Source organism: Chrysemys picta, chromosome 1 (genome assembly GCF_011386835.1).
Source record: "Chrysemys picta bellii isolate R12L10 chromosome 1, ASM1138683v2, whole genome shotgun sequence".
In the NCBI taxonomy this organism is placed as follows: Eukaryota; Metazoa; Chordata; order Testudines; family Emydidae; genus Chrysemys; species Chrysemys picta.
This window is the reverse complement of record NC_088791.1, coordinates 118126470-118150902: the sequence shown is the minus strand read 5'-3', so window position 1 is coordinate 118150902 and position 24433 is coordinate 118126470. Positions and strand designations below refer to the sequence as shown.

At 40.9% G+C, this 24433-nt stretch overlaps 1 long non-coding RNA gene across 3 annotated transcripts in view; it reads right to left on the bottom strand.

The window, feature by feature from the left end:
* Window positions 1-31: 31 nt before the first annotated feature.
* The window catches only part of LOC135975753 (uncharacterized), a 119004-nt gene continuing 94602 nt past the window's right edge, over window positions 32-24433 (bottom strand). For 2 of the 3 annotated variants that reach the window (XR_010592773.1, XR_010592774.1), the window contains exons 2-3: window positions 7875-8038; window positions 32-1317 (exon numbers count right to left, since the gene is read on the bottom strand). This is a non-coding gene — a long non-coding RNA (uncharacterized LOC135975753). Of the gene's footprint in view, window positions 1318-5263; window positions 6101-7874; window positions 8039-24433 lie in introns of those variants that run through there. The other variant, XR_010592778.1, reaches the window with a different exon arrangement.

Genomic DNA, 24433 nt, shown 5'->3' with positions numbered 1-24433 from the left:
CACAAGACATGGAAAATTTCAGCCCAAATGATCAATGTTCTGAAAAGTTCAAAGTATGTAAAATAAATAAAGAAATAAAAAGGGCTATAATTGAAGCCACCAGATATCAACTAGGATGTTACAACAACTGCAAGTTGTCAGATCCTTACACATCATCCTCCAACACTTCAGCGGTGAACCTTGCACCCATGATGAAGTCAATGATTTTCTCTGTGGGTACAGGGATGTGTGTGGATCCATTTGCAGGACAGGCACCTAAGTAATCCAATATAACTAGACAGATATAGCATCAGCATGAGAGGAATTCATTAAAGAAAAAATTATGATGTTTTATACATGTTTTTCTTATCATTGCATCTAACTACAAAGTAGATTAAACACTTCAGGCTAAATTCTGTCTTCAGTTACACCTGGGCAAGCCCTGGTGCTAAACAAACAAAAATGGTGTCTTAAATATAAATGAATAATATATACATGGACTGACCATCTTGCCAGTCTAACTATGTAGATTAGGACACAGCAAATGAGCTCACTGTTAGAATGAAGAGAAATTGAAAAGTTTTCAAAAGGTACTGAGAAGTTCTATTTTTATGTTAAAAACTAGTTTATGAATAGTTAAACTTCTGTTAAATTAACAACTCTTTAAAAAAAATCTAGATTATTGATTAGTGTATGACATTGATGGTTTTATGGCTCAAAATATTTTACTGGGCGTATATTAGGTTTAGACTTATTTTCTGTTTAGGTTAACATAATAGTAGACATCAAAATGGGTAAACCTGTTAGACCAACAAGCAATTATAGCAACCAACCCAGTTAATGGAAAGTAATTGAATTCTTATTTCCTTATCCCTCAAAAGTACCAACTTCCCCTTGACAAAATTAACTCATATTCTCATTACACAGTCACATGGTTATCATTGAAACTTGAGACAGTTGTTGTGAGATGAAGTGTTTTCAATTATTAGCAGCTATTAGAGCTGTAACATTACAAGAAAATTTAAACCTAACCACCATTATATTGCTTATAGACAAGGAAATGAAGTAATGGCTTGAGCACAGGACCAGTTACCTGGAAGTCCTGAGTTCTAATCCAGGTTCTGATTCACTCTGTGGTCTTGGCAAGTCAGAACCTCTGTGTTCCACCTTCCTACCTGTGAAATGTAGATAGTTCTACTTATCTCCTTCAGGAGTGTGGTGAGGTTTGTCATTTAACGACCTTTGAAGATGTCTGCATAACAACACATTGTAGTTTTTGAGCCATCTGGTTCAGGTTTCCATTGTAAATGGAGAACTTCCACTCAGCCATTTTTTCCCCTAGAAAAAATAAAGGTATTGTATCTGCTGTAGCCAACATTTGCCTCCCTCAACTGATCATGACTTGTTTTCCCCCATCAAACCCTTAACCTATGGTCATGCTAGGTCTGATGGTGTGATTATTCTGGATCAGTCAAGGTTCTTCCAAAAAGAAGCCAAGCCTCTTCCTCACCATGTTGGGTTATTTTAGGATGTCAAGTGATTAAAACAATTAATCGTGATTAATCGCACTGTTAAACAATAATAGAACACCATTTATATAAATGTTTTTGGATGTTTTCCACATTTTCAAATATATTGATTTTAATTACAATACAGAATACAAAGTGTACAGTGCTCACTTTATATTCATTATTTATTATAAATATTTGCACTGTAAAATAAAAATAGCATTTTTCAATTCACTTAATACAAGTACTGTAGTACAATCTCTATTATGAAAGTTGAACTTACAAATGTGAAGTTATGTACAAAAATAACTGCATTCAAAAATAAAACAATGTAAAACTTTTAAGCCTACAAGTCCACTCTGTCCTACTTCTTGTTCACCCAATCACTCAAACAAACAAGTTTGTTTACAGGAGAGAATGCTGCCTGCTTCTTGTTTACAATGTCACCTGAAAGTGAGAACAGATGTTCACATGGCACTGTTGTAGCCGGTGTCGCAAGATATTTATGTGCCAGATGTGCTAAAGATTCATATGTCCCTTCATGCTTCAACCACCATTCCAGAGAACGTGTCCATGCTGATGATGGGTTCTGCTCAATAATGATCCAAAGCAGCGCAGACCAACGCATGTTCATTTTCATCATATGAATCAGATGTCACCAGCAGAAGGTTGATTTTCTTTTTTGGTGGTTCGGGTTCTGTAGTTTCCACATTGGAGTCTTGCTCTTTTAAGACTTCTGAAATCATGCTCCGCACACATCAGGGCCGACCTTAGGATTTATGGGGCCCTATGCAGTATTAAACTGGTGCCCCTATGCCCGAGGGCAGCCAAGGCTCGCATGTGTATTTTAGATAAGGGTGGTCTTTTGAAGGATTTATTTAAAAAACTATATGTCTGAAGATCCAAGCATTTAAGGCTAAAGATGAATACTCAGACTGTACATCTAAAAATCTATGCAAGGATTTTTTAGAGATGTGATTTTATCATCTTCAGCAACACACTTATGAAATATTTTTAAAGCAAATTTTAAATGACGATCCTGTAGACTAACATGTTTTGAGTAAATATTACAGTAATGCACAACTGTTTTTGTCAGTAAATTCGGAAACTGACGGTATATACGGGGGGGGGGGGGAGGGGGGGGTTGGCACATGCCTGTTAAATGGCTTCATTACCACTTGAATGGCTCTTTAACAGTTTCAGTGTTGTGCTAATAGGTCTGGCAGGCTGGAAGGCTTGTTCACTTTTAAGTACTAGATCCCCTCCGGAGGAAGACTCACCAGGCTGCAGCAGCCTGTTGTGGTGGGAGCCTGCAGGAAGGGTCAGAACAGGGATAGGAAGAGGCAGGATGGTGGACACTAAGACCCATGGTGGTGCCCCAAATTTTCTGGGTCCCTATGCAGCCACGTATGCTGCGTATGCCTAAGGACGTCCCTGCAGCCAATCTCTCTCAGATTTTGGAAGGCACTTCAATTCTTAAATCTTGGGTCGAGTGCTGTAGCTATCTTTAGAAATCTCACATTGGTACCTTTTTTTTGTTTTGTCAAATCTACAGTGAAAGCGTTCTTAAAAGGAACAACATGCTGGATCATCATCCGAGACTGCTATAAAATGAAATATATGCAGAATGTGGGTAAAACACCGAGCAGGAGACATACAATTCCCCTCCCCACCCCCAAGGAGTTCAGTCACAAATTTAATTAACGCATTATTTTTGTAACGAGCGTCATCAGCACAGAAGCATGTCCTCTGGAATAGTGGCGAAAGCATGAAGGGGCATACGAATGTTTAGCATATCTGGCATACAAATACCTTGCAATGCTGGCTACAAAAGTCCCATGCGAACGTCTGTTCTCACTTTCAGATGACTTTGTAAATAAGTGAGCAGCATTATATCCCATAAATGTAAACAAACTTGTTTCTCTTAGCGATTGGCTGCACAAGAAGTAGGACTGAGTGGGTTTGTAGCCTCTAACATTTTACATAGTTTTGTTTTTGAGTGCAGTTACGTAACAACAACAAAATCTACATTTGTAAATTGCGCTTTCATGATAAAGAAATTGCACTACGGTACTTCTATGAGGTAAATTGAAAAATATAAAACACTATTTCTTTTATAATTTTTATAGTGCAAATATTTGTAATAAAAGTAATATAAAGTGAGCACTGTACACTTAGTATTTTGTGTTGTAATTTAAATCAATATTTTTGAAAATATAGAAAAACATCCAAAATATTTAATAAATTTCAATTGGTATTCTGTTGTTTAACTGTGATAAAAACTGCAATTAATTGTGAATACTTTTTAAAATCACGATTACTTTTTTTTTAGTTGATCGCATGAGTTAACTGCCGTTAATTGATAGCCCTACTTATTTTATTTTAGAAGAAGCTTGTCACATTTTGTTTCAAGACAATATGGGTAATAGTGTCCTTTTCTTTCTTGTTAAAATACAGTACAATATAGTTTGGGCTGGATTGTGCCCTCCAGGAGGGAGTGCAAAGAGCTAGAGCTCCTGGGGGCCATGTGTCCAAGGCATGGTCAGCACAGATCAGAGTGGAGTGTATTACATTTATCTGTGGCCCCCATCACTGTAGCATCTGATTACCTCACAATCTTTATAGCTTGCCTCACAACACTTCTGCATGGTAGGGAAGTGATATTATGCCCATTTTATAGATGGGGAACTGAGACAGAATCATACAGGAAACCTGTGGTGGAACAGGGAATTGAATGTGGGTCTCCCATGGACCTGGCTAGCAATTTAATCACTTGACCCTCCCATACAGAATCTGGTTACCCACCTTGTGTAGGATAAATACTGCAGATCAGTGGAAGGGGTGGGCATTGCCTAGCTAAGGCAGCAATCGCCTGGAAAAGTCCTTGTCCTCATTAGGTAAAATTCAACCCTCTGTAGAGGGCCCAGCACAATGTCTATGCACCAAACAAGTCCCACTTAGACTTTCAGTACAGGCCAGAAATTGGGATTTTGTCCTGCTCCCCATGCAAAGGTTCAGGATTATCAAATTCCCTTGTTCTATTTCCCCTTTGCACCCCCACATAATGCCAGACACCATCTGATTCTTAATAGTTATATTAAAAAACTATGTAATTATTAAGAGATTAAGTGTAGCTGCTAGAATAGGTCTGTGTAATCATATCTAATATCAATCTACTTCATGCTTCTAATCGGTGACATAGGTATTTATAAAGGACTGGTCACAGTATTTTTCTATAACTGAACTAAACAGTTTCTAGCTGATTTCTGGGTTCTTTTCATAATTAAAATGTGTTCAGAGTCTGCATGGGCTTCATATGGTATGATTCACTTACCTTATGGAGCAAATCCTGCTCAATTACTCCTTCAAGAAGTCCCACTTTGAAATCATAGGTACTAAGTGTATGTGTAAAGTCAGCAGAATATACTATGCATAATCCAAAGATCTTCTCAAGATACTCATAGGTAGTCAGTTGTCCTACTTTTGGAAGGATTGCCCTACTTTTTAGCAAAGCATTCTGCTGTCTGCCTCCCCTAAGGTAGGATAGCCAAATGTCCTACTTTTTGACATTAAATCCTACTTTTCTTTCCTCGGGAAAAATAACACAGAAAGTTACAACACAGAGAATATGCAGAATATTTTTCCAATGTACTTCTCAAAATTCATACCCTATAGACCTTTTGGATCTCTGAGCACTCATTTTTGCACTAGACAGCATTCAAAACTAGAATAGTTTTTACTTTGACAGTGTTTATGAATTCAAATAATGGCCTTAACTCTGGACCCTGCTCACTCAATTCAAAGTATTTTATAAAGATTACTTCATTAAATCTAACAACACTCATGTGAGGTAAATACATGTCAGACATTTTTGCAGCACAGGCAATTTTGGAGCTAGAGTTACCGTTTATTTCCAGACACCGTCCTTCTCGGGCAAAGTTGAGATACACCATCATGGGAAAGCTTCTACTCTCCCAACTATAGCTGTGCTGTTATAAAAAGAAGACCGTAGCCTCCACAGCTGTCAATCTGGCACCTTTTACAAGCATTAAAAGTCACAAAGAACAGCAGCAGCAAAAGAGATTGGAAAGTTTTACACAAAAACTAAATGAAGAGAAAACATCCTTCCAGCTGGGTTTTTCCAAGATCTCATTGTTCTAGTTTTTTTAAAAAATGCTTTAATAAGTTTAGTTTCCTTCATAAATCTGCTATGCAAATTTAAAGCAATTAAATTCATTTCTACATAACAAAAAGTGGTTTGGGCAGAATTCAGTAGTTTGTGTCTCTGCATTATGTTACGATATCTTAGAGGGCTGCTTTCCCCCCATTTATAGCAGCTTTTTGTAATCTGAAGAGGAATCGTTTTAAACTCTGGCATGAAACACCATGTGGTAGTATATGATAAGTCTTTAGATTTGGTGGCTACAGTTGTAGATTCTAAATGGAAGTATTTGAATTTTGTATGTGAGTATGTGTCTTCTTGTTTACATATTCTTTCCTTCCAACACATCTTCTTTCTGCAGCACAAATGCCTTAGCTGCACTGTATTCAGCATGGAGACCCTTCTCAGAGTACACAGTGGAACATAGGAATGATTGGAAATGCTTACCCAGCTGCAGATGAGAAACATGAAAATAGATTTTCCTTTTGACAACCACCAAAAGAAACAGGCCTAGAGACAAAACTGGCCCTCACTTAATCTTATGAATTTGAATTCAGTGGGTCAAATTCATACCTGATGTAATTCTGCTGACTTCAGTAAGATGGCCTAGGCATAAGTGAAGGCAAAATTGGGCCTGAATTTTAACACTAACTCTGCATTTCACATGAAGGAGTCCTTCTCCATCAACATGTTTGGTGTAACCATTAAAAAGAGAGCATTATGGATAGACTAGTTAACAGTGAAAGTAGCTTGCCAGCATCATTCGTGCCCTAACTTTGCCCACAACAATGAATTCCATTTGACATTTCATGTCAGATCTTAGCCAAGGTTAGAAATTTTCTGAAAAGTTTGGGGGCAAATCTGATATGACATTTGGGAGATAGGGAATTAAAAAACATTAGTGCTCTTTCACTTTCTCAAGATTTTCCATCTATTCTTGGCTCATCCCAGCTCCAGAATGGCTTGGCCAAATTTGTTTATTCTGTTTTCCTGAAGAGTGGAGTTTTTAGATTGATTTTGATGGGGAAGCTGGGTGTAGCACTATCTAGGTATTAAGCGTGCTTTTCATTTACATAATAAAGTCTTTGTGGCTAATGCATACGTTACAAATATACATCAGTTAGACGCACACATAATAATACTGGCATCCATTCATTGCAGACTTCACAAAGTGTGAGGAGCCCCAATAGCATTTTGTAATGTGTTCATGGCCGGATGCACACTAAATTCTGGATAGCCAAGATGTGGATGGCCCTGATTAAGGGAACGGGATATAGGGCTCCAGTGTGTCCAATCTGGAAGGAATGGAAGAGGGCAAACCATGGAGATGTCATTTCCCTGGTATGGGGAATGGGAGGGAGGAAGCCATGTGGGGTGGACAGCGGAATTACTGTAAGGAATGTAGCCCATCCCTACTCAGCTTGCAAGGTCACTGGGGATTTCTTAAACATTTTTCAAAATGTAAGGAAATTCCCAGGTGAAAAAAACAAAAATAAATTTTGTAGTAAATGTTTTAAAAGAAAACGTTTGCAATGTTTGTGTGTTGTTGGTCCTAGGATATTAGAGAGAAGTTGGGTGAGGCAATATCTTTTTCTTGAACCAACCCACTAACCCCCCTTTCTTGTTCTATGACTGCAGACTTGTTCACAGGCAACTTCACCTTGAATGGTCTCTTACAATATGTGTTAACTACCTACAGGAAACAATCTGTTCCACCTGGTATTTAGCTGTGACTCACTTTCCCAGACCTGAAGAAGACCTCTGTGTAGCTCAAAAGCTTGTTTCTTTCACTAACAGAAGTTGGTCTAATAAAAGACCCCCTTGTCTCTTTAAACGATTACAGTTTAAAATGAAGCTACAGTTTGGAAACATGAGGAATCCAAAGTTAAAGTTCCTTTGAAAAGGAATGAAAAGGAAGTTATGGAAATATTCAATCCAAGTCACACCACAAACTTCAACTCTGCCCGTATCTTTTTGCCCTCATGGACTACTAGTAATTTAGAGACATGTATTTAATTAGTCCACAATAAGTACAGGGCCTAGTCTAGAGTAGAACAGCTTTCCTGATGGTAAGGCAATAATTGCACTGTTGTTCACTATGGCTAGCTAGTTTTTTTTCTTATTAGCGTCCTCTTTGATACGTTAGTTACAAAATGCTCTGACTCTAATAAAATATGTAAAACCAAACCAAACCCATACACAGTAAACAGTAATAAACATTGTACCTAATGCTGCAATTTTCAAATGGAGTCTCAGGAGGCAATGTATCTAGTGCTTAGAGCAGAGGAGTGGACACGGGAATTCTGGATGCTGTTCTTGGCTTAGCCACTGACTCGCCACGTGACCATAGGCAAATCTCTTTAACCATTCTGCGCTTCAGTTTCTCCATCTGAAAAAAATGTATGCATGCCCTTTACTGCAGATATCTCAACAAAACGGTTCCTATACAGTCAGCATCATAGACCAAGGTGAGCTTGCTTGCAGGAATAATACAAACAAGATCAGATCAGCCTTTTTGCTTACGTCTGTTCATCAGTCTTAACCCCAGTGGTGAACATTGATCTTCAGTTCTAATTTCAACACACAGCTGCCTACATTTTTTAGCTCGGGCTCCGTTTCTATAGGTTCAATTTGCCACAGTAAAATTTGCATCCAGAAAATGAACTGTGAGATCAAAACTGAGTAAATGTACTTCTAATGACCTGATTTGCCAGGCTCTCTCAACAGCCAGTGCCAACTGCAGTTAAGGCTAGATAGTGTAAATTAGGACCTTCTAGCCCTTTCCACTCTCCACTGGACTCTGAGGGATCTACCTGAAACATGTTCACAACAGCCTTTTCTAAATCACATGGAATATCAGCAGCAATTGTGAGGAACCTTTACAACTCCTGACAGAAATATCCACTCAGCTCAGAAACAAGAGCTTTGAATTCTCCCCCCTCCCCGCCCCGAATTTTCTGTACTGCCATTGGTTGTTCTTCTCATGCATGCCACCTCTTTCCTACCACAGCAACACTTCAGTTGCCAACTTGCCCTGCACATTATGTTTCTCCTTGTCTGCCATTTCTACCTTTCCTACAGATTCCCCTTTCTTTACAAATGCCCCACCCTTACACCAATGCCCTTTTTTCTCCCCCATTCCCATCCTCCAAAAAAACCCAAACTAAGTTTTTCTGTCATATAACAGAAATAGTTTGTAATTTTTATATACACACAACACAGAAGTAACAAGATAGAGGGGCCAATCATCACCCTGGTCACTTTACTTACAATATCCATTTCCCCACATTCTTCAGCTATTTGCACTCTTTTTAGATTGCAAACATTTTCGAGCAGAAGCTTCCAATATGCTTATACTGCACTTAGCCATTTTTGGGTGCTATTATCAATAATCATCATCATATTTTTACCACAATTCAAACATGGGTGCAAAATTTACCGCTGGAATTTTTATGGCAACTCTTTTGAAAACTTGCTCTTAAATGAAGAACAACCAGTTAAAAAAAGAAGGGAATTCTATATGTGCTCCCATTTAATTCTGTCTGTCACTGGGGTAAGCACCAGGAAAATTAAGAATGCACATTTTGGCTAAATCCTGTCCCCCCTGCATTAAGCCCAGGCATCCAGGCTTAGCACAGGGTAGTCCAGGCCAGCTAGCAAAGAAAAGGGCTCATACTTCAATTTGGCATATAAAGTATACATGTTTATAACTCAGAAAATATTTGCATAAGTTAAATGAGACATGAGTTAATAACACTTTAAAAATGAACTAAAAATAAAGATTAATTCATCACTTTGAACATATGTTTAAATAGACAAGGTAGATAATGTGATACTTTTTATTGGAACAAGAATAATTTAGAATACACAACCTTTGGGGCCACATGGTCCCTTCTTCTGGATATATTAGTGTGTAAAGATTATGTGAATTATTCTTGGTATAATAAAAAGACAGGGCAGATAATGTCTGAGAACCTTTTGCTTGAGAACCAACACCAGCTACAAATATCTTTTGCGTATTGAGACTGATACTCATACTTTCCATTATTTTGTGTAAACCTCTGTGCTATTAAAACAAACCTTTAAAAAAAATGGCAGAGGAGTGTTCTAAGAGGTAATTTTACACCAGGATTCTGAGTTGCATATAAAAGGCTGGATCCTTCTGTCTTTTGGCAGGCAAAACTGAATACATTAATAGGGCTACTTACAGCGTAAGATACTATTCCATGTAAGGATGGAACAATAGTCCTACGAGTCCAAATCAACTCAGTGAGAGTCTTGAAGAGGAGACGAATCAGGCTATAAAGCCCACAACCTGAGGGCCTCATTGGCTTCAATAGTTTGCCTGAATAACAACTGAGCCAAAATTGAGTAAGCAGCTTAGGATTTGGTCTTGCGGAGGTTTCTGGGATATTTTTTAGCTTGACTTTGTGTTTTACTAGGTTGTGTTATTTTATACCATTTTATAGTTTTGTACATAAAATAAATAAATTAAATTTAAATAAAATAAAATCCAGTTGTGAAGCTATATTCAAGTTCTTGAAGGACACACAAATGGAGGTCCCTGCTCTTTAATTATGTCTGTCTGATATGTAAAGAATCATCTAAAGCCAACCCATAGGGCAATCAGGGATTTCTCTTTGCCAAGTACACTGTTACGAGTATGTACTGTATGGACTCTAAAAAGGGGTTGACAGCAGATCACATCAGGTTTCTTTCCTCACTGCCCAAGCTGCCGAGTAATCTCGCTGTGTGAGAATGTGACTGGGCTCATTACGATAATGTAGCCCTAAATGGCACGTAGCCAAGCCACGTGAGATTGTGGTAAAAAACAAATACTTCAGAGTGGGATGGGAAAGCCTGTGAGGAAAGATGAGCAGGAAGAGCTCTCATATAAAACCTGAGCCTGCAATGAGCATGGAGAGATGATGTGTGAATACCATGTCACGAGAAGAGCACCTGTTGTGTAAATCCTTTAGATTTATATCATATTGCTATTTTGTTTTCCAAATGTCTCACTGGCCGTTTGTTTGTCATTTTAATGCCCACACCTTTTCATGTAGTGTTTGCCTTTGTCAGGTGATCCAGAGCTTTCAGAAGCACCGTTTGACAAGGAACTGGCACCATGTTCACATAAAACGCAGGCTAAGAGGAAGAAAATGATGGCTCCCCAAACTGAAAGGTTATAACTCCTTGTTCTCATGATAAATAACATATTTCCTCTGAATGTTGCTCCTCCCAATGTTGGACCAACAGCAGCAGGGTATGCCAATAGTGAAGAGATGTATGCGTAAACCCTTACAGTACCTATATTCATGTTAAAGTGTTGTAACTGCAATTATACTATCTAAGGAGTAGGAACGTTCTATTATTGTCTTTATTTAGCTAGAGGGGATGGATTTTGGCCCAACCTACCGATGTGAAGCCTCGCCTCCTGGAAACATGAGTTCAACTCCCAACAGTCAATTCAATCATTTATTCTTCAAGTAGTAAATAAATGAGGCCACATTTACATCTGCGGGCACAGGGGAAGCCAATTAGCACCTGTGCAGAGGTAGCTGCACTGGACAGTGGACAGAATTAACTCCAAGAGAGGGCACCTTGAAAATTTGTTTGAGGATCCACAAGAATCCTGTCAACTGAAACCACATGGGCAAAGCACAGCTAGCCAAGTCTGGGCCAGAAAGACCAACTTTTGGGATGGTTACTGACCTCTCTCTGAGCATCTTTGATCACAGGTGTCTTTCATTACTATACTTCCACTCAATGCTTATCTGTTCTTTTCTCAGTGTAGCACCAAGGGCCTACAACCAGGACCAGTGCAACCCAAGAAAGTAAATCTTACTCTCAGGTTTCATTGAAGGTTTTTCCTGGTTTCCTTGGACAAATTTACCCTCATCCTATGGGTATAGTGTGTTGTTGGTCATGCCAGGAGCTGGTCAGAACACTTTTGCCAAAATGAAATTTCAGCAATTATGGTATTTGTTGAAGCTGAAACGTTTTGTGGAGAGGTTTCAGTTTCCATGAAACTTTCATTAGGAAGGTTTAGGATTGGGGCGCAAAGAGAAAGAGAGGGAGAGGGTGTTGTGAAAATAAATTCATGAATATTTGTGAAACACTTGAATACTCTAGTGATGAGCACCATTAAAAAAATCTATGAGGAAATTCATAGTTCTGTCTGCAGATCAGGATTTGAATAGTGCAGTAAATAAGGCCACACACTTAACAATAAGGTAACAATAAAATATTGAATAGCTGTTCATTCAGTGAGCACTGTCCACCCCGTGCACTGAATGAAGCAGGGATCATGTGGAAAAAATAGTATAGGATCAGGTATTTTGAGATTATATAATGCATACACAGAAGGTGACTGAATTAAGGTTGCACAGGCAACCTTAATCCTGGCATACCCTGATTTTGAGTGCTTGACTTTGCTTGCTTAATAATGTTCTTTTAACATAGATTTGTGAGTACACATTCTTAGGTTTTTAAAAAAGCAAACCAAAAAAAAAACAAATTACGTTATGTGGCAGGAAGGTTGGAACCCTTAGATTAGCCATACAGACCTCTGCCACTTATTAGAAGGCTGTTATCCTCTTATGTGGATCAACTCTAGAGAGGAACAGGAGAGGTTGCAGTGCAGAATTTTACTGACAGCAGAAGAATGGTGAGTCTTGGGAATTCTGGGTTCCATTCCAGACTCTGGAGGTGACTGTGCTGTAGTGGGACTCTTCTGAACATTGACCCCAACCATAACCCCTTCTGCCATGCCCCTACCACCTGTCCTTGTCTTAGTCCAATCTCTTCACTTCCCAGAACTCATTGTTCTAACCCCATTCTCCTCACCTAACTAGTCCCAGTGTCTACTCTTCAGGCTTCTCCTCCATGCCAGTTTCTTTACTGAGCAAGTACTACTCTCACTCCCTCAAGTCTCTTCATCTAATGCGACTACCTCATTCACCCTGGTCACACACCCAACTTTCATTCCCCATCTCCACTGGTTCCCATTCCCAATCTCCCTCCCTAGGCTCTTCTTTCAATCTGTGTTGTCCCCTTACTGTCTAGCTGCTTGTTCCAGTCTCCCCACCACCTACTCATCCCCAGTCCCCATTTCCTTTCCCAGCTCCAAGTACTGGTTTCCTTGCCTAGCCAGTCCAAGTTTCCCAATTTCTTAGTCTTATTTCTCTTTCCCCCCCACCACCACTCATCAGTCTTCCCATCCCAATATACTTCTCTCCTGGGCAGGTTGGGCTCTTGTTGCCTCTGCTTTCAAATCAGGCAGCGTCCTCCTCTATTGTGCCTGAGCCCAAGAGAGGGGTCACTGAGAGAACAAGAGAGGCTCATGTGTCCAGACCTGGCACAGCCTGGAGCAACCTAGAGTAGCAATTGTAGAGAAAGTCCTGCTCTGCCTTTGGTTGGTGCGTGCTGTGGATGGAATCTAAAGGGAATTTAGCTGCTGAAGTCTCTGCTTCGCATATGCAAACTGCTCTTTTTACAAAGCTTATAACTTGGCCAAATTTTGGCCAGTTTTAAAGGGAATGGCAAAAGGCACATCCCTGTCATAAAGGTCACCCAGTATCAAATTTCAAGTCCCTGCTCCCAAGTATGGGGGCATTAGAGCTATTCAAAGAAAATGTTGCCAGAATTTTTTAACATGGGCAAAACCAACATTTTTTCTTCTAGCCTTGATCTTGGAAATAGTCAAAAACTTCCAGTAAAATTCAGCCTGAAGCAGACAGCTGGCATGGAAAATGGTTAAAGTTTGGCAAAGTTATAAATAACTGAAAACAGGTTCTTATAATTGGGAAGTGTCAGGCAACTTAAATAAAATCAACTTAAATAACAGCCCCTCCTACAATAATTCAAGTACAAAACTAATTTTTAATTAGTCTTTCAAACTTAGCTTGCATGTTGTGCACAGAGAAAGCACTCACTCCCTTTGGAATCCATCACCATCAGCCACTTCCTTAGGTGAGCCTGAAAATGCTTTCCTTTTAAGGAAGTTTCTGGCACAGAGTAGGAAGGGGTTCACAATGCTTCCTCTCCATGAATTGCTAATTAAGATAAGTCAGTAAATTAAAATTTCTGCATTAGAGAAACAGAAACGGTCATGGGAGAGTCCAGCCATTTGAGCCTTGATTTATTCTGTACTGGAACTAAAAGTAGTTGCAACAGTGGTAGTAAGAAACAACCTAAGAAATGTTATGAACAGGAAATGGCCAGCAGAACTAACTTGATTTAAGTTATATATTTCCCCCAATGTTATGCCCACCTGCCTTTTTTATCATATAACTCTTCAATCCTCTCCCCTTCTCTGGAAACAAATATAGGTAATTCTTGAGAACTCATTTATATTCTTGGCTTCTATCAACATTCCTAGTAATGTATTGTGTATTAATTACCTTCTGGGAAGTAGCTCTGTCCTATTTGTCTCATACCTCCTACTTTCTAGATTATGATCCCCAATTATCGGTATGCATTAAAGGCAATGGAGTAACACCAAAGATGAATTTAGTCCTCTAGGAATCTCTCTTTTATCCATTCCCTGATCCTGATCCTGCAGTCCCTACCTAAGGCAGAACTCCCATTGACTTCAGTGGAAAAAATGTGCACAAAAGGGCACAGGAATGAGAATTAAGAAAAAACTTATATAAGATCACCTGGAAGCATTTCTCATTTCAAAGCAAATAAGAGCAGATCTTGTAACCATTCCTTGGAAACTGAATTTGTCATACTCTCAATTCACTCTTTTGTACTGTGCTGCACTCGGTGCTACCATACTTCGGACTTTAGAGGGGGTCAGGAAGGTCATTTTGCAGCCAGAGTACACTCCTGTGCAATCCAATATTTCAGTAGTTTGTAGATCCTGCTACTGAAATTGAATGATGAACAGGATGAGTGACTAGTCTACGTTTGCCTAAATTTTAAGTTATGGAATCTTATCAAACCATATTTGTTTAAATGAAGTGTGTTATAGCAGGTTTTCCAGGGAACCGACTGGCAAAGGGTGAGCCTCCAAGCACAATCATTCTAAAGCACCATATACAAAAACAAACAGGAGTACTTGTGGCACCTTAGAGACTAACAAATTTATTAGAGCATAAGCTTTCGTGGGCTACAACCCACTTCTTCGGATGCATATAGAGTGAAACATATATTGAGGAGATATATACACACACATACAGAGAGCATGAACAGGTGGGAGTTTTCTTACCAACTCTGAGAGGCCAATTAAGACAACTCCCACCTGTTCATGCTCTCTGTATGTGTGTAGATATATCTCCTCAATATATGTTTCACTCTGTATGCATCCAAAGAAGTGGGTTGTAGCCCACGAAAGCTTATGCTCTAATAAATTTGTTAGTCTCTAAGGTGCCACAAGTACTCCTGTTCTTTTTGAGGATACAGACTAACACGGCTGCTACCCTGAAACCTGTCATATACAAAAACAAGTAACTCATGTGCCCTGTTTATTGTTACAAGGATTTATTTTAAATATATCTCAGAGTCTGAAACAAACTCAGGAGGTCTACTTGTTTCAAAGCCATGGCTTCTCTGACAAGGCAACTAATCAGGAACCACATGAAATCTATTTATAGTATATAATGAAGATGAAGTCTCAGTTATGAATTAATCACACCTACAATATGTCATAGTACACAATTAGTAATCAGCAAGAGATGTGATGTGGCAATAACCACCAATGCTCACTGGTGTTAAAATATAAAACACAGGTTGCAGAATTTAAAAGATATGCAGTCATTGTAGTCAACAGCACCATCAGGAGCAAAGGTTGTAGGATCTAGCACATAAATAATTGACATGATAGGATTATAATTAAATATTACAACTTGCTCTTTTCTCTAATACAACCATGAAGAAACTCCTACTCAGTCATAGCATCAAGTTTATTTTAATTAACTAACACTGGATTACTGATATTCTGAAATTGGTTGAATCATCACTACAGGGCTGATCCAAAGCCCAATGATGTCAGTGGAAGAGCTGTCTGATTGTGAATGTTGGATCAGGCCTTAAAAGGTGGTCTCAGATTCTAATGCACAAGGCCTGATTCCTGGGTGTATTGTGCCCATTTTGCACTACAATGCTAACCGACTGTGGGCACAAATATCTACTAAACTGCCAGGCAGATTCACCTCAGTACAAGTGTGATCCTGACATGGCATATGATCACATATGCTACAAACCCCCTTTGCTGTCAGCACAGTGAGGAAGGAGAATTCAGTTACCAAAAAAAGAGCTATGATCTGGATGGAATTGCTCTTCTGAATCCTGGGCTAGCCTTTTGGCAGTTACAGTCCAAGGTATTGTAGCATATAGGAATTGGGTAGTATCCCTTTAAATAGTTGTGGCCTTCACTGTCTTCTATGTTTCAGAAGCTGCCAGAACCCTGAGAGAGCAGCAGTGTGTACCTGTAGCTAGGGCTTCCCTGTATGTGGTGCATAGCACATTCGCTGGGTAAAAAACAAAGAACACAACAGGTATCTTAGGGCTGGTCCCCACTTAGTCCGGACTTCGGACTAAGGTACGCAAATTCAGCTACGTTAATAATGTAGCTGAATTCGAAGTACCTTAGTCCGGACTTACCGGGGTCCAGACGCGGCCGGAAGTCTCCCCCCGTCGACGCTGCGTACTCCTCTCGGAGAGCTGGAGTACCGGCGCCGATTGTGGGCACTTCCGGGATCGATCCGGGATCGATTTATCGCGTCTTAACCAGACGCGATAAATCGATCACAGAACATCGATTGCGTGCCTCCGGACCAGCCGGTAAGTGAAGACTAGGCCTTAGATGAGCCTTTAAGCTACATGGTGGACAGCATGCATGAGTGAACTGGGATGGGGCATTGCAAGTGAGTGACTTTATAACCCTTCCCCAGTCTTCCACTCTATGCATTCTGTGAGTACTCCAGGATCTGGTCCACCATTTTTTTATTAAGACTCAATCATGACCCCCCCCCCTTTTATTTACTTGTCAGATGATAGCATGAATATTCTGAAGGACCTGAAATTCACAACAATCCTCTTGTGTAAGAACATAACATCCAATTCTTCCTTCAGTCACATCCAGGCAATCTCACTGATTCCAAGGCATTGATCAGGTTTAACTGAGGGGAGATTTTGCCTCTTAATTGAACCACCACCTTAGTTTGAAATAATATTTCAATATCACAATATATTACAGATTTGATATTAAATTGCTAGCATTTACCACATGCAGATTAAGAGTGGATTTATCTCAAAAGGTAAACCAAACTAACAGCCATTTGGCAAAAGACAATTCACAGCTCCTAAAAGCACTGATGGTACCATTTCCTGGTATGTGGGAAAAGTGCGATAGAGAACTAATCTGGCTCTCAGTGTGAAGATCTAGCATTGCAGCAGGCTCTGTATTACAATCAGAGGCTTGTGCTGGCACTCACACCATTTGGTAAGTATGTCTGCAAAGTGACAGTAAATGTTAATCATCCATGAAAGAGTCAACAATCACCGCACTAATGCTCAAAATGTTATTGCACATTAAGGGATTTTGCTGTTATTTTGTACATATATATTCACTAATGAGCTAAATAGCTACTGGCTGTGGTGCTGAGTCTGCTGTAGCAAATTTTAACCTGGGAAACCAATCATATGGCAGATGCAGTGGGGAAATCAGAATTGGAGTTGCCTCCTTTTTTAGGGTGACCAGATAGCGAGTATGAAAAATCGGGGCAGGGGTGAGGAGTAATAAGCATCTATAATAAGACAAAGCCCCAAATATTGGAACTGTCCCTATAAAATCAGGACATCTGGTCACCCTAACCTTTTTGTATTTATCAAGCAAGAAATAATAATCTTGTTGTATTATCATGATGCTGCAACAAGAATGAACTCCCTTGCTCCTTCCCACAACCACATAGACAGGCTGCTGCAACAGTATCATGCAATCTGCAGCCTTGTGATTCAACTGAACAAGTTCAGATCAATGAGCAGCAGGGTACATCAAGTGCAGTTCATCCACCATTCTGAGCAAGTGATTTTGCAAGATGCATTGTCTATTGTTGAGCACTGAAAGCAGTGAAATGAGTTTTCTAAAGTGAGCAGAATGAAAACTGAAGAATGTACTAGTTGAGCCGAACCTGTTCAACTCCGGATACACTTAGAACTACACCTATGTTCATTCGCTGTGTGTGAAGTCATTACAGCACTAAAAGGTTTCAAAATGCATAAAATATGAAATATGTCTGTTTGCATTTTAACAACATGTAATGTGAAAATATCTGTCTCCAGCTAAGATGAGGTAAACACAGCTCTTACAGGCTCAGTTAGAGGAAGGCTCACTATTTAGTTATGTGTAGGGTAACAGGACACTTACTGGTAGTGCTGTTTGAACTTATTCCATAAAGGAAATTGCAGGTATGGTTAGACTTTCTGCCCAAAAAGGGTGGAATTCTGTCTTTGTCGGAGAGGAGTTTTCATATGGAGTGTGAAGGCAGAAGCAACTTGAGATGTAAAAGTGGAGCCGTCACTTTTCCTGCCTTATCTCAATTTTTCAAAGTATTTGCCATTTTTCTCTCCACAGTTAAAGAAAGAAATGGTTCAGGGCAAGAAAAACATATTTGTTAGATAGGGAAGCCAGAATGGTCTCTGCTAAAAATGACAGATGAGCCAAGGAGGTGGTGTTTGGATCAGAATCCAGATTACATTTAAAATGGGACTTTGGTTTGAGGCAAAAATAGGGCTATAATTCAGTTTCAAAGGCACCAACATCTAACAAACTAGCAGCCCCAAATGGCAAAAACGTCTCTTGAGATCAGCGTTGTGACAAGACTTCTGCCATCTTATGCCAAATCCTGGTTCTGTGTTAGACCATAAATTTTGTTGCTTAAAAATTAGAGTAAATCCTGAGGTGCCAGCTCTAGGCTCATGCCCATTTATGTCCAACACAAGAAGAGGTTAGAACAACCTCTTCTTGTTACTCACCCTGTGCAGTAACTGTGGTTCTTCAAGATGTGTATCCGTATGGGTGCTCCACTTCAGGTGACTACCCAGTAGTATCCCCACAGGAAGAAGGGAACTGCAGAATCGAGTCCAGAACTGAAGATAGGACCACATTACCAAATGCAGCATCTGAAATCGAGGCATATATCAAGGCATAGTGTTTAGAAAATGTATACCTTGAAGCTCACGTAGTGGTCCAATATATTTCAGATACTGGAACGTTTTTGAGTAATGCTGTAGACATTGCTTGTGATCTGATAGAATGTTCTATCTCCTTTTAGGTGGGGGATGAGAACCAGCTGCACTGAAACAAGCAACAATACACCCAGAAAGGCACTTCAGCAGTCTCTGGGCAGAGATCATGGAATCCATCGATCTCTCTGTGATGGAAATGGACAGTCTAGGTGATTTCTGAAATTTTTCGTCCTATCTAGATAGAAGGCCAATGCCTGTTTAACATCTAAGGTGTGAAAATAAGTCTCCTGTTGAAACTTATATGGTTTGGGGGGAAGGAGGGGGAACACCACCAGTAGATGAATGGACTGGTTAAGATGAAAATCCAATAGTACTTTAGGTAAGAATTTAGAGTGAGGGTATAAAGAGACTTTGACCTTCAAGAACTGGACCATAAAAGGGAGGTCTGCCATCAAGGACCCAGTTTCTCAGACTGTACACGTTGACGGGATAGCTACTAAAAATGCTATCTTCACGTAAAAGTGAAGTAAATAAAAGGTTGTCATTGGTTCGAATAGAAGTCTTGGAAGACATCTAAGTACAAGGTTCAGATTCCAACTCAGAGTGGGGTCCTACCTTGGAGGTAGAGGTTTCCCAAGCCTTCAATAAATATTGAAGAGAGAGGATAAACAAAATATAGAAAACCCTTCTACTGGAGGATGAAAGGCTGATATGGCAGCCAAATGAGCTTTAACTGAGCTAACAGATAACCCTTATTTCTTTAGATTCTACAAGAAATCCAGCATAGCTGAGAGTGACGAGGATTCAGACATAAATTAATGGTGTTGACACCAACGGTTGAACCTCTTCCACTACTGCAGGTAAGTAATTTGGATTGACTCCTTTCTACTATTCAGCAACACTTGTACTTCTGCAGAGCAGATAGATTCTAAATTGCGATGCATCAAGGAACCATGCTGAGGCAAAGGATCCCTAGGTTGAGGTAAAGTAAATAACCTGCATCTTGGAAGAGAAGATGAGGAATGATTCGCAGTTTGATTGTCGGGTGGATGAACAGGTGAAGCGGGTAAAGATACTAAGCTTGTCTCAGCCAGAGTGGATAACCCTGGCCTTGTCCTGTCTGATCTGGTTCATCACCAGTATTAGTGGTGTTGGAGGAAATGCATAGAGTAGTCCCTTCATCCAAGATCGGAGAAAGTCTTCCAGAGAGTCATGGCGTAGACCTCCTCTTGAGCAAAACAGATGATACTTCTTGTTCCTGGAGGTAGCAAAGAGATCCATCTCTGGAAGTCTCCCAATTTTCAGATATACTATGGGGAATTTGAGAATCCTGTGAGAAATGCCTGCTGAGGGTATCATCTTCGGTTTTCGGAACCCCAGGGAGGTAAATGGCTGAAATTTAGATCTGATGGGTTATACACCAGTTCCACAGCTTTATTGCTTCAGTGCACAGGGAAGGGGATCTTGCTCCCTCCTGTTTGTTGACATAGAACGTGAAGGCCATGTTGTTATCATGATCATGATGGATTTGCCCTGATAAGAGTAGAAAATGAAGACAAGCACTCCTGACTGCCTTGAGTTCCAACAGACTGATGTGGAAACTGGTTTCCTGAGGCAACAATCTGCCCTTAGCTGTGAGAGAACTGAGGTGAGGTCCCCATCCCAACAGAGATGTATCCATTATTACAGTTATTGTTGGAGGTGACTGAATGAAAGGAGTGCTGGCACCAATGTTGAGTTGATCATTCCACCAATCTAGGGCATTCTTTATGCTTGTCCAGCTGTGTCTGATTGGTAAATAGATCCTTCTGAGCTAGCCCTGGAAGCAATGGAGGTAGTCTTGCATGACTGATCACAAAGGTGCAAGCTGCCATATGACCCAGGAGCTGTACTGTTTCTTACTGAGGTTTGAGGACTCACTTAAATGATCCTGATTAGATCTGATAACATTAAGAATCTGTCCATCGGAAGATATGCCCTAGCTACCAACGAATGCAAATACACCCCTATGAACTGTATTCTCTGTAAAGAGATCAATGTGGATTTTCTTAGATTGAGCTGAAGACCCAGTTCTGGGAAAAGAGAAAGGGTCATCTGACTGGATGACAGTTCTGCTTCGTAAGATCGACCCTTGAGCAGCCAGTCATAGAGATAAGGGAAGACTAAAATTGCCTCCCAGCAAAGGTAAGTGGCCACTACTGCTAGGACCTCTGAGAAAACCACTGGGGCCAAGAAAGGTGAAAGGGAAGTACTTGGTATTGAAAATGTTCCTGGCCTATAGCAAAGCATAGGTATTTTCTGAGAGATGAGTGTATCCCTATAGGGAAAGAGGTGTCTTATAGGTCAAGAACCAAAAAAATCAATGTCCTGCATCTAATAAAGGGATTATACCTGCCAGAGTCACCATCCTGAACTTTTGAGACTTTATGAAGTTGCTTAGTAGTCTTAGATCCAAAATTGGTCTCCACCCTTCATCCTTCTTTGGCACAAGGAAATACCTTAACTAGTACCCTGTTCCTTTGTGAGAAGGTGGGACCAGCTCCTCACAAAGCTATTGCCGCTAATCGGAAGAAGAAAGTTTATTTCTTGTCTCTGTAAAAGCTCCTGAGAGGGGTCCCTGAAAAGGGATAGGAAGGGGAGATTGGAAGGAGGGAAGGATATAAAGTGGATGGTGTAGCCTGATGTTATGACTAACACCACTTGTCTGTAGTGATTCACCTCCAAGCATGTTGGAAATGGGAAGGTGATCTCCAAAAGGGGAGAGGGTAGGCAAAGGTTTGCAGCTTCTGAACTAGAGGCTGCACAGGATTCGAACCCTCAATCAACTGTCAAAACTGTTGTTTTGATGATTACTGGTTACTTGCAGAAGGAGGATGAGGAGCCCTCTTTTTCTGGAACTTATGTTTCTTCCTAGGAGGTTCAGTGGATCTGGAAACCCAGAGAACTGATGAGATCTCTGGTTAGTTTGTGATCTACTAAATCTTCTTTAATTCATAGGACTATATATATCCAGAGATCTTAGTGTGACCCTGTAATCTTTCAGTGGTATTTGAAGTGTCCGCTACCTACTTTACACAGTCTTGAAATTGCCAGAAATCATCGGCCATGGATGGTGGTGGAGCGAGACATGGTGGTCAGGCCTACGGGTTAGAACTGGGTCCAGGCTGGGCAGAGATGGATGAGACAGAAGGGAAATCTTCCTCCTTCTCCTTGGAATCCTCCAATAGGCGGGGAGCACCAGCAGAAAAGGGAGGAGAGTCTGGTCATACCAGAGAGTGATGATCACCCACCAACCAGGATCTCAGTACAGAGAGACATTCGGTAAGCATGAGCAGTGAAGATTCTGATTCATCTATTACCAGATTTCCCCGTTACTTTGGGGTATGCTCATTTATTCGGGTTACTCTTCTGGGGAGGGGATTCTGTAATTCTATCAATGTACTGCTTGTGTCACTTGTGTTTTCATATGGAGCTCTATTTCTCCCTTCTGCAGGTCTCCTACCAATGGAGCTATCCTGCAGGACCTAGGTTCCCTAGGGCTGGGTTACTCCAGCCCCAGAACCGGATGAAAACACCCACACCCACACATACATTAACAGAGCAAGTCTGAGCGGACCGGGTCAATCAGCACTGTCAAGCTGACCCCTTATATGTCTCTGGACTCGCTGGGCTGGATGAAGCAGCACTTTCAAGCTGCCTCTCCTTATATGCCCCTGGGCTCCATGGACTGGGTCAAGCAGCACTTTTAAGCTGTTGCCCTTGTGCGTCCCAGATTCAGCACGTCCCTATCCCCACTCTCACACCACAATTGTACTGGCAGTAACCTACTTGATGAGCAAACCCCGTAGTATTTTGGGCGCTGCGGGGATCTTTAGCTTAGGTAAAAGAAGCGTTGCTGTAGAGTGAATGGGGGAAGCTAAAAACACAAAAGAGTAAAGTTCGGCAAGAGAGACAGAAGCAACCAGCTTAACCATAAAAAGTTATTTATTGAACAATAGTGATAACTGCACAAGGAGGGCTAAACCAACATAACATACATTATTAAAGGTTAATACCTAAGGTAGAAAGGAAAACAGACGGGGGATCTCACCCACTCCATGAGGCTTGAACTGGTCGGGGTTCCCAGCTGATGATGGTAGCTCAGGGTCCTGAGTGCTGGAGACAGGCAGAGCCCCCAGCGCGATCAGTCAGAAGAAGATGGAGTCCCAGTGGAACTGATGCATAGTTTGGATCTAAGCATCAGAACACTCACTGGAGGGTGAGTAGGGATTTTTGTAGAGAAAATACAATGGTTCAAGGGAGAACACTAGATTTGTTTATAGGTAAACTGATGACTCAAGGATTTTCTTTAGGCTAGACAATAGGAGCTGATCACTCTTGGCTATGGGTGGTGTTTTCTTCCAGGGAGCTCACAATGCAACTAGGCTGTTGCATTGGATTCATTACTAGATTCATTCATTCATTCAAGGATTCATTACTAGAATTGGTCTGATAACTGCTGAGCTGGGTGTGTGCAGGCATAGATTCATTAGCTTCTGGAGCAGAGATTCCCATGATGCAGTGCTTCCCTGCTTTTTCTGGTCCCAGAGTTCAGTGCGGTTCTCTGTTCTCCATTCTGTATGCAATTGAGGTGTCTCCCTGTCCCATCTTTCATGCAGATGAGGCTAGGGGAGTTGTCTCTGTTCTTCATTCTGTATGCGAATGGAGATGTCTTAATCTTGTCACCCAAGTCAGGAGGGGTCTCGGTGTGTCTCCCAACGCCCTTCACTGCTCTCTGCAAGTTTTTTCTTCCTCTGATGGGTTTTGGTTTAAGCAGAGGCGGGCGGGGAGTGGGTATCTTTCATGAGTCAAGCTGGATACTGCACCCTAGTTCCCCAAGAACACAGAGCTGACTAGTATCACATCCCCCACTGACATGTCCTTTGAGTATCTGAATTCTTGTGGGACTGAGTGGAGGATCAATACCAATGGGGTAGTATGCTGGGCAACTGAAGCAAATGGCACCGTAAATTTAAAGCATACTATAGTCGGCACCAGTGGTTTCTGACACTTCTGTTTGCATGGTAATGAGAGTCCTGACTGGGGAAGTACCGATGGTGGAGCCATGTTCGATGGTACTTGTCTGGAGGAGTGCTTGTCCTTGCCCTCCTTGTAGAGGATACTGGGGCTCTGTTGGAACCATGTTTCTTCTTGAAGCTCTGGGACTTCCCAGCCCCACCAGTGCCAGAGGAGGAGTCTTTCACCTCTACTGTACCTAGATGAGAGGTCAAGGCTTTTGATACCAGGGACTAATGTCTTTTGGGAGCATTCTCTTTATCATGGAAGTCAGTACTCCTTTTGTTAGGAGCCTTCACAGATGCCTCAAGAATCTTCCCCTTCTTAAGGGAGATCTGCATCATGTTCAAAGGGGCACTAGATCTGCCTAGAGACTGATGTCCAGGGTGGAGGTCTCCTGGCCTGACTCTGAAGTGGGTCAAAAGGATCGCTCCATCAGTAGCAGTCTCAATTTGATCTCCTGGTTCTTCTTTGCCCTGAATTTAAGTCCCAGGCAGAAGTTGCACTTTTACGAGATGTGTTACTCTCCCAGGCA